Source organism: Macrosteles quadrilineatus, unplaced genomic scaffold, assembly GCF_028750875.1.
Source record: "Macrosteles quadrilineatus isolate MER2022 unplaced genomic scaffold, UCM_ALF_1.0 Scaffold_3__2_contigs__length_128488019, whole genome shotgun sequence".
Taxonomy (NCBI): Eukaryota; Metazoa; Arthropoda; class Insecta; order Hemiptera; family Cicadellidae; genus Macrosteles; species Macrosteles quadrilineatus.
Genome location: NW_026542596.1, coordinates 128149655 through 128159176, shown reverse-complemented (window position 1 = coordinate 128159176; position 9522 = coordinate 128149655).

The following is a 9522-nucleotide window of genomic DNA, read 5'->3' as shown; positions in this document are numbered from 1 at the left end:
GGGAAAATAGAGAAGTCTGTACATTACATATTTTTGGCCGAGTTTTCAACCACTGGACGACCTCTATAATAGTTATATCTCAATCCATGAATACTCCGTATATTGTGGACGTTTAAAAAATCTCAGCAAATTCGATTATTATTTATATGACGTGGGACTATGGTGGAAGGAAAATACATAGGTGTGCTATTCCCGTCTTATGCGGACGTCACCCAGATTGGAAACAAAAAATCAACTGATTGAATTGCCATATAAGTATATACTGTATTTGTTTTGATTTGACTGTTATTGTTTTTAAAAATTTTTTAATAGTGAAATCGTGTTTGCAATCCGAGTGACGTCAGCATATGACGGGAATAGAACACCTATGTTTTCCATCGACCATGACGTGGGACAATGGTCATGGCTTTAAAACCAGCTGATCTTAGCCAGCAACTGAGCTATCATTCGTTCAACTATAACCAGTCAAACAAATTCGCCTAGAAATTCCACCCTGATATGAAGGCGCTACAAACTCAATCTCATTAACGGGGACGGTGCCACGGTAAGGTGTTTATGAAAAGAGCAAGACATGTCGGAAGCAGATTTTGATGGGACAATGCGACAAGTTTCATGATTGTATCGACCTCTAGAGGGGGGGGGGGGGTTATGTTGCGGGGAGGCAAAATGTTATCGGCATTTTATGTTTGTGTCCGCAAGAGGCATGACTCGAGTAGACATCCGTAGAGGTAAGCATCTTTGTTGATATTTTTTACAATGATTGCTGATAGAAATTTTTACTCAATAAAATATATTATTTATACTACTAATTTTTCTGTAAATATAGGCTTATGGAGAAATATATTTTACAGGTAACAGGTAATATTTATTTCTTGATTTTTGCATAGAAATGTCAATTTTTGTTTGTTTGTTTTGGCATTGATCGGCGATTCTTTAGTTTGCAGATAATAGTTTCTGGACCATTACGCATTTTAGCGAATTTCCCATATAGGGAATAAGCTATTACCGTAGTACTCATGGTAAGACCTGGACGCGGGACCGATTTTTTTTTTCGTTTTGAGGTCCCTAGAGGCCAAAACACCATCCATTCAAATTCATATATATATATATATTTATATATATATATATTTATATATATATATATATATTTATATATATATATATGTGTGTGTCCGTTAGCACGATAACTCGAGGAAAGATGATCCGATTTTGATGAAATTTGGTACAAACGTGCAAACCTACGTTTATTCGAACGAGTTCGCGATCCAGCTTTATCGGACCATGGGAACGGGGGTTTACAGGGCGTTTTATGGGGTAAAAATAGGTTTTTCCCATTTTTGTCCCAAAAAACATAACATTTAGCAATTTCTTTCCAAACCACTTTGTAGAGCTTAAAAAAACAAATAATTTAGTATATTGAAGCGTTATTATGCGCCTAATGGTTACGGAGAAAATTCCAAAAAATTTTAAATTTAAAACTCCCATGTTATTCTTATGGAGAATAAGTCAACTGTTGTAGTTTGCTTGTTTATGAACATATTTTGATCAAATTTGAAAATGTTTTTATTTCTTACTAACTATTAACATAAAAAAAAAACAGTTTCACCCTCGCTGATGCAGCAAACCTAAGTACTTGTTAAACTAATTCTATTTAAATAGGGAATTAATGTTATATTTTTAAGTAGACATTTCAGTGTAAATCCAATCACAGTAATTCATCATCAGTGTAAACACATCAGTGTAATTCGCGACATCAGTGTAATTCGCTTAGTCTGCAGGTTTGCTGCGGCGGGGGTATTTGCATATTCTAGTAATTTAAACAAAACTTAAGTAGGCTTAAAAACATACGATACCATCCTGTATTTTTTTGTGGTTTCGCTCCTTAAATTAATAGGCCTTGAACCATAAACTGTTTATGGTTAGTGAACCGCCATTTGCTGTTCGAGCTAATTCAGTAAATTAGTCAAAAATGTAAACATGGATGATTGCAAGCAAACCATATCATACCTTTTCAAATATCAACCACCAACGAAATATTGCAGTGTGCATACTTGTATTACTACTGTGTATGCAAAGTGCATTATACTTACTTTAATGATTCAACTTTCAGATGGGACTCCCAATTAAAATTAATTATTGATGTTGAAACTGATGAATACATATTTTATTAGTTGAAATATTTCGATTGTATACAAAAAATATCTGCATAAAAGTAACCATGGAGTACATTCGATTTCAAAAAGAAGGAAAATGGGGCTACTATGATTTTCAATGTATTGTTCAGAATACAAACCATCCGGTCCTATCCATGGTTTCTTCGTGATGACCTTACAAAAAAGTATTAAAAAGTATTTCTATGATTGGAAATTTTAGTTGTAATAAAACCTTTTGACCTATTTAGTTAACTGGTTTGGTGAACTGTTTGTGATAATAATATACCGTATTAGTATGTGTTAGAAGATCCTCACAGAAGTTTTAGATTAATATGTCATTAATTGTTATGACAAGGAATGTTGTGAAAAAAAGAATTTAAAAAATTTTCGAAAACCTACCTTGTACAAAAATAACCGTAGAGTTTAATAGAACTGATGTCTGGCTGATCGCATCTTCATGTTTTATATACTGACTATCAAATGTTATTACAGTATTCCTTATATTTGACGACTGAGATGTATGCAGTAGTTGTAAAAATACCCCCCCCCCTGCAGCAAACCTGCCGACTAAGCGAATTTCCATTTGCCTGGATTGATTTTCAATTAATCTCTTAAATTAACATTTTCGTTTAACGAGTACCTAGGTTAGCTACTAAAGGGAAATTGATAAAGTGTACTTTTCTTTTTGTAAATATTAATTGCTTATTATAAAATAAATAAATCCGCCAAGTTTGATCAAAATATATCCATAAACAAACCAACTACAACATTTTACAATATTTTTCATAAGAATAACATGGGAATTTTAAATTAACAATTTTTGAATTTTCTCTGTAACCAATCACCGTACAAAAACACTTTGATATACTAAATTATTTGTTTTTTGAGCTCTTTAAAAAGGTCTGGAGAAAAATTGATAAATTTTGTGTTTTAAGGGTAAAAAAAATGAGAAAACCCCATTTTTACCCCATAAAAAACCCCGTTAAACCCCGTTTCCATGGTCCGATCATGCTGGTTTGCGAACTCATTCAAGTTTATCCCGCCTACCTTCAAACCAAATTTTATCAAAATCGTACAAGAATTACTCAAGTTCTCGTCTTCACCGACACACTAGCGATCTTGATAATAATTTTTTGAAGTTGTTTATTCACTATTGAATGGTTATCTATACGTGTATTCTTCGTAGTGACTCCATAACTAACTGTTACTGATACAGCTGGTTAGCTGATCGGCTGTCTATAGCTTGCTAAGGAAAATATAAATCACATGAATATATATATATCGTCCTATTATTTTGTCAAATGTTTATTTAATTTAAGAGTTGTTTAGAAAGCAGTTAGGCCTACATTATGACAATTATTATTGTTATACAGTTTTACCCAAGAAATCCGAAAGCTCATACGAATTTAATAACTAAAGATGATCACATAAAAAAGTCGTACGCGGATCATATAGTATACATTCGAATAAGTTTTTGGGTAAGTTTATGACTCATTGCTAGTCAAAAGGCAGTCCCATAAACCTTACGGGGGTCACGTCACGAAAAGCTTCTGACGTCATACAAATATCATAAAATTCATAACACGCGATGAAGTCACTTAGCTCGTAGAAATCGTACTTCAGAATTAGATATAAGACATATTTATGGAGTGGCGTAATAACGTAGGTACACTTGATAAATCGTGGATAATATTTATTTATTAGGCTAACAATGCTTAAAAGTCGTATTGTTGTTATTTTTGGTGAGTAATTTTGTATTGATTTGCAAGGAAGTAGTTTGAAGTACAACTACTTCAAATATTTGAAATATTTGAAGGTATACAAATATTTTTCAATATTTGAAAAACACTGTGACTTTAGGTAACAACTACAGTAGTTATTACCTAAAGTAGTTGTTACCTAAAGTCACAGTGTTTTTCAAATACTTCAGCTAAAGTCACGTTTAGACCCTATTTTACAACAAAACCTTTAAAAACAATTTTGGGAACCAGATGTTGTCAACTTGATTATCATTGTACGTGTTACTAAATTTATGGAAAACTAGTGTACCTGTTGCTCGAAATCGAGCGATTTTCAAGTACCAGTATTATACAGAAGATATTTTAAAACTACAGTAATAGCAGTCATAATTTTCGATGAGTTTAAAAGACCCGACTAAATGCTTATGTAACTGATTGAAATACTCACGCTATTTAATAGCGCTTTGAAATAATAAACGCTTTTTGTAAAAATATTTTCGCATTTTTTTGGACCCGGCCTTATTTTTTAGTGTTTTCTACAAATGTTTCCCAACTTAAAGCTGTTACCAGTAAACATTCCTTGCATGTATTTATGTGATCTGACTTTAGGTAGGTTTACATTACAACTGTGATAACGTGATGTGTATATTCTTCATAGTTTTTTTTTACTTCCAAAATAAGTTGCTTAGCATAACTGGCAAAAATTATGCATCTCCCCAAGTGATTGTGTACCTGGATTCCTTACTCTGAGACCAGGCCTCTCCTCTACTCTTCTCATACATATAAGATTTCCTATTAATTGTCTCCTCCTCTTGTTTTCAATATTTCTCCTTTAAACTCAAGAAATTGTCTGTTCTTCCAACAAAACTGATTGACTGTTAAGATTTGTCTATAACCTCTTAAATATTACAAACATCAATATTTCAATATTTCAACAACTCCAAAAAGCTGGTGAGTTTCTTTTTATATACCGTACAGCTGTTTTTGTTTTTAAATTTGTTTTCAATGTAATTCTTATGGGGGGAAAATGCGACCTTTGAGAGCGTCTCATGCCTTTAAGGGTAAGAGTTTTAAAATTCTAAAACCTTTATGCAAAACTACGAATTGAGACGAATTATTTGACACATCAAACGTTATAAACGGTCCAGAAATAACGGAGGAGTTTTGTTCACAAAAAACAGCCCTCACGTATTAATACAGGGTTGGGCAAATGTGTGGATGGATACACCTAGTTAACTTTTTAGTGAGTGGCACCAGGAAAACTAAACTCCACATACCTTCATAAAAAATAAAACTCCACTATTTGGACGGTATCCCAATTTTTCCCGGAACCCCAAAATGGGGTATTTTGGGGGTAGCTCCAAAATTTTAAATGTAAAGACCTATCAGCCTGAGAAATGTAGGCATCAATATCCCATATTAACTTTTTAGCGGGTTATACCAGGAAAACTAAACTCTGCATACCTTCATAAGAAACAAAAATGCACTTTTTGGTTGGTATCACAATTTTGCCCGGGACCCCAAAACGGGGTATTTTGGGGGCAGCTCAACAATTTTAAATGTAAAGCCCCATCGAGTGACACCTCATTTTAAAGGCGTTTATTAAAGAAGAATATCAGAGAAAACTAGAGGTCTCTATCTCAACCCAGTACGACATGGCGGTCATTTGAAAATTCGTCGTACAATTTAACCTCATTAAAAGTTTCTCTCAGGCTGATGAAAATTTAAAATGACCGCCATGTCGTACTGGTTTGAGATAGAGACCTCTAGTTTTCGCTGATATTCTTCTTTAATAAAGGTCTTTAAAATGAGGTGTCACTTGATGGGGCTTTACATTTAGAATTGTTGAGCTGCCCCCAAAATACCCCATTTCGGGGTCCCGGGAAAATTTGGGATACTTTCCTAAAAGTACAGTTTTATTTTTTATGAAGGTATGTGGAGTTTAGTTTTCCTGGTGTCACCCATAAAAAGTTAACTAGGGGTATCCACACATTTGCCCAACCCTGTATAAGAGATAAATCAAAAGTATGTCTAATAACAAAACTTTGAAACATATACAGGGTGAGTTTTAATTGTCACTCCCTCCAAATCTTTTCTCCGTTTTTCAAATATCAATCCCAGACCACTTTCAAACATTGTTGGGTAGTAAGTATTTCATTTTGACAAGGTGGTAATTTCCGACCGCCATCTTGGATTCGCCATATTGGATGTAACATATTTTTTTTAATGTAAAGGTGGGGTTGTGACCCATAGTTTCAAACTAGAATTTTACCCTGATTACAATGCCTCAATCCGTTTATAATAATCTTGACCCATTCCAAAGTTACTAGTGAACCCGTGCTGCTCATCGCGCCGCAAAACAACATATCAATTTAGAAAACAAATCCATCGTGTTATATATTGATTCTAAGTCGAAAATAAAATACAGTAATGAATGAAGCCTTAGATGGAAAGTAGAGAATCCATTTTCTATCCTATTTTATTTACAAAAGTACTTCCTTGAATAACTTACTAAGTTTTTAGTTGTGAAATCAATCACCTTCAGGAAAATTACCCTGGTCAGAATTTTCCGCGATGAATATGGGTACACCATCAAAATATGTAGCCCTACTTAAAGCAACATAAAGCCCATGACTGAAAACTGGTCTGGGTAAGAGCAGTGCTACTCTTTTAAGTGATTGCCCTTGTGCTTTATTGATTATCATTGCAAATGATAAAGCTAACAGAAATTGGCAGCTTTCCATTTTAAATGGTAAGTTTGTTTCCAACGGGCACATTTTTATCCTCGGAATCAAAATATGTCCCCTCTCACTTGTTCCAGTTAGGACTTTTACATTCTATTAAATTGTTAACCATTTTGGCCACTTTGAGTCTTGTTCCATTAATGAGGCCCTTCTTGGTGTATTGATATTCCTCATCAATAAAACCATTGCCCCGCTTTTAAATCAATCTGTGTCTTGGCAATCCACATTGTTTAAAAACTCTGCTGGGCATTCTAGATGGGCGTTTAAATTATCTCCAAGCAAACTATAAATGATTTCGAACACCTTGGGCTCAGCTGGCAATTTTTTCAAGACTTTGTTGTTGATCAAATCACAGTCACTGTTTTTGGAGCTATGGCTTTGTCTTTCATTTTGACCATTTTGTATACTTTCAACGACGTTTGGTTGGATGAAATCATCAGCGCATCCAACTCCAAGAATTTTTGCTGGCAAAATGGGGAATCCATCAGCTTCCTATCAGCTTTAGCCTATTTGAACTCTTTAATTTCCTGCTCGTGTACGTATTGCGTCATGAAGTTTCATATATAGCTCTGCTCGAAGTTTTGACTGTTCCCTATGAATGAAACCGAGACGTTCACCTTCAATTCTGGTAAAAATTTCAACTTTGAAGTTTAACCTTACCACCACAGCAGAATACTGAAGCCTAACAGATAGCCTGTGGGCCTCCGGTGTGTAGTTGTCGAGTCGATCCCTCCATAAGGGAAAAGCAAGGGATAGGCTATTGTATCAAGACCTGAACAATGTGCAGCCAAATCTTCTGGGGTCCCATTTTTAGGATAGGTACACAACAAATAATTTAAAAAAAATTGTATAGCAACAAACATGAATTAGTAGTATAGGATTTTTTTTTGTTTTGATTTATAAATAAATTGTCTGGTAGATCAGCTGTTTCGTGTCAAAGATGAATGTCAAAGATTTGTGATTTTAAATAGGTATTACAGTAGGATACGGTTTTGTAAATCATGGTAACTTTTTCTCAACTAAATTTTACTATTCCCAGCTTTAAAATAAAGTAGTATGATCCATTATTAGTATACTTTAATATACATTGGTTACCAAACGCGATAACATTTAATATACATTTACACTCATAATAAACACTAATTTTTTATGTAGTAGACTTTGACTATTTTCAACTAAAAACATATGTTTTTATAAATTAAAAATATCTCCCATGTTATCCTTATGGAGAAAAAACTGACTTTAAGGGCCTCTGACGCCCTTACCAACGACTTTATCAAAAATCTAATACCGTTGGGCACAACTACACGTTTTAACCTTTATTTTGAGAACTCTAACGTCAAAATTGGGCAAATAATAACGGAGGAGTTCGATTAACAAAAACGGCTTAGCCTATTATATATATAGATGAGGAATTTTATAACTTAATTTTTAGCCCATTTTAACATTTTTCATTTACAAACTAAGACCATAATCTCAAAATAGTGCTAGATAAAGTATACACCACCAGTCATCACCGAGCACGGATCTACGAGCCCGACGACAGGGAAGAAGTTGCCCCCGTGACCACACATGAGATCAATGGTCTCATCAAAGCCCTCCGTCGTCGCAAAGCACCTGGTCCAGATTCCTTAGGGATTTCAGCCATGAAGAACCTGCAAACTTGGGTCATTGTCTTCATTGCCGCAGTCATGAACTCCTGTCTGTGCTCTCCAAGATCCTCGAGAGGATCTTCCTGGCCAGGTTCCCTGAGGAATTCTTCAATTCAATCAGGACAGAACAGTTCGGCTTCAGAAGAGGTCACTCAACTCCGTCGAGTCATGAACACCATCTCCGGAGCTCTTGAAAGCAAGCACCACGCCACGTCTGTCCTGATTGTCGTCAGCAAGGCCTTTGACCAAGTATGGCACGAAGGGCTAATTTACAAACTGGCCTCTTCCCCACTTCCTGGCTGCCTCTCGAAGCTGATAATAAGTTACCTCCACCATCTTAGGTTCAGCGTCCGCGTCGACTAGAAATCCTCCACCACCAGGCCTATCTCGTCCGGTGTGCCACAGGGATCAGGGTTGGGACTTGTGGTTCACCAATGACACGCCGCTCGCCCCCAGAGTCTAGCTCACTCTACGCAGACGACGCATTGTTCACTGCCACCTCCACCAACCTGAGGATGTCGTGCGTCGACGTTCAACGACAGCTGGACCTCCTACACATCTCTGACTGAACAAGTGGAGGATCAAGGTCAACGTTGACAAGTGCGGCGCCATCAGTTTCACTCGAACCAGACAACAGGCAGATGGACATCATCTCTCCATTGATGGCCGTCCAGTTTCCTGGAAGAAGACTGTAACGTACCTGGGGGTGATGGTGGACAAGAGGATGACCATTACCCCCACGTGGACAGAGTCTACCACCTCAACGCCAGTGGCATCGGAAGTCTTGGCCTGCTGTTCAACGCCAGGCGACTGCTCATCCGGCTGAAGATCCGACTACACACGGCCCTGCTCAGACCAGTGTTCATCTACGCAGCACCGGCCTGGTGCCATCTCACTTGCAGGATACCGCGCAGGAAACTTCTAACGATCCAGAGTAGGAGCCTCCGGCGTGCCACCAACTCTCCATGGTACGTCCGGAACGTCGTCATCACAGATCCCGACTATCAGGTAGTTCGTCGACGTGCATTTAGCGAGGCTACAGCAGACATCAGTTGTGACGCCGTGACCTCCTCCAGCAGCTAACTCCACGCCTTCACCCCCAGACGAAAGACTGAGACTGCGCAGCTAACAACTACTGACAGGTAGCTGAGCTACCAGGGCAGATTGTCGAACATTGTTCAGGAGTTGACTTCAGAAGGAGTTGAAGCTCCCCTTGAAGTGGGGAACCCCCCCC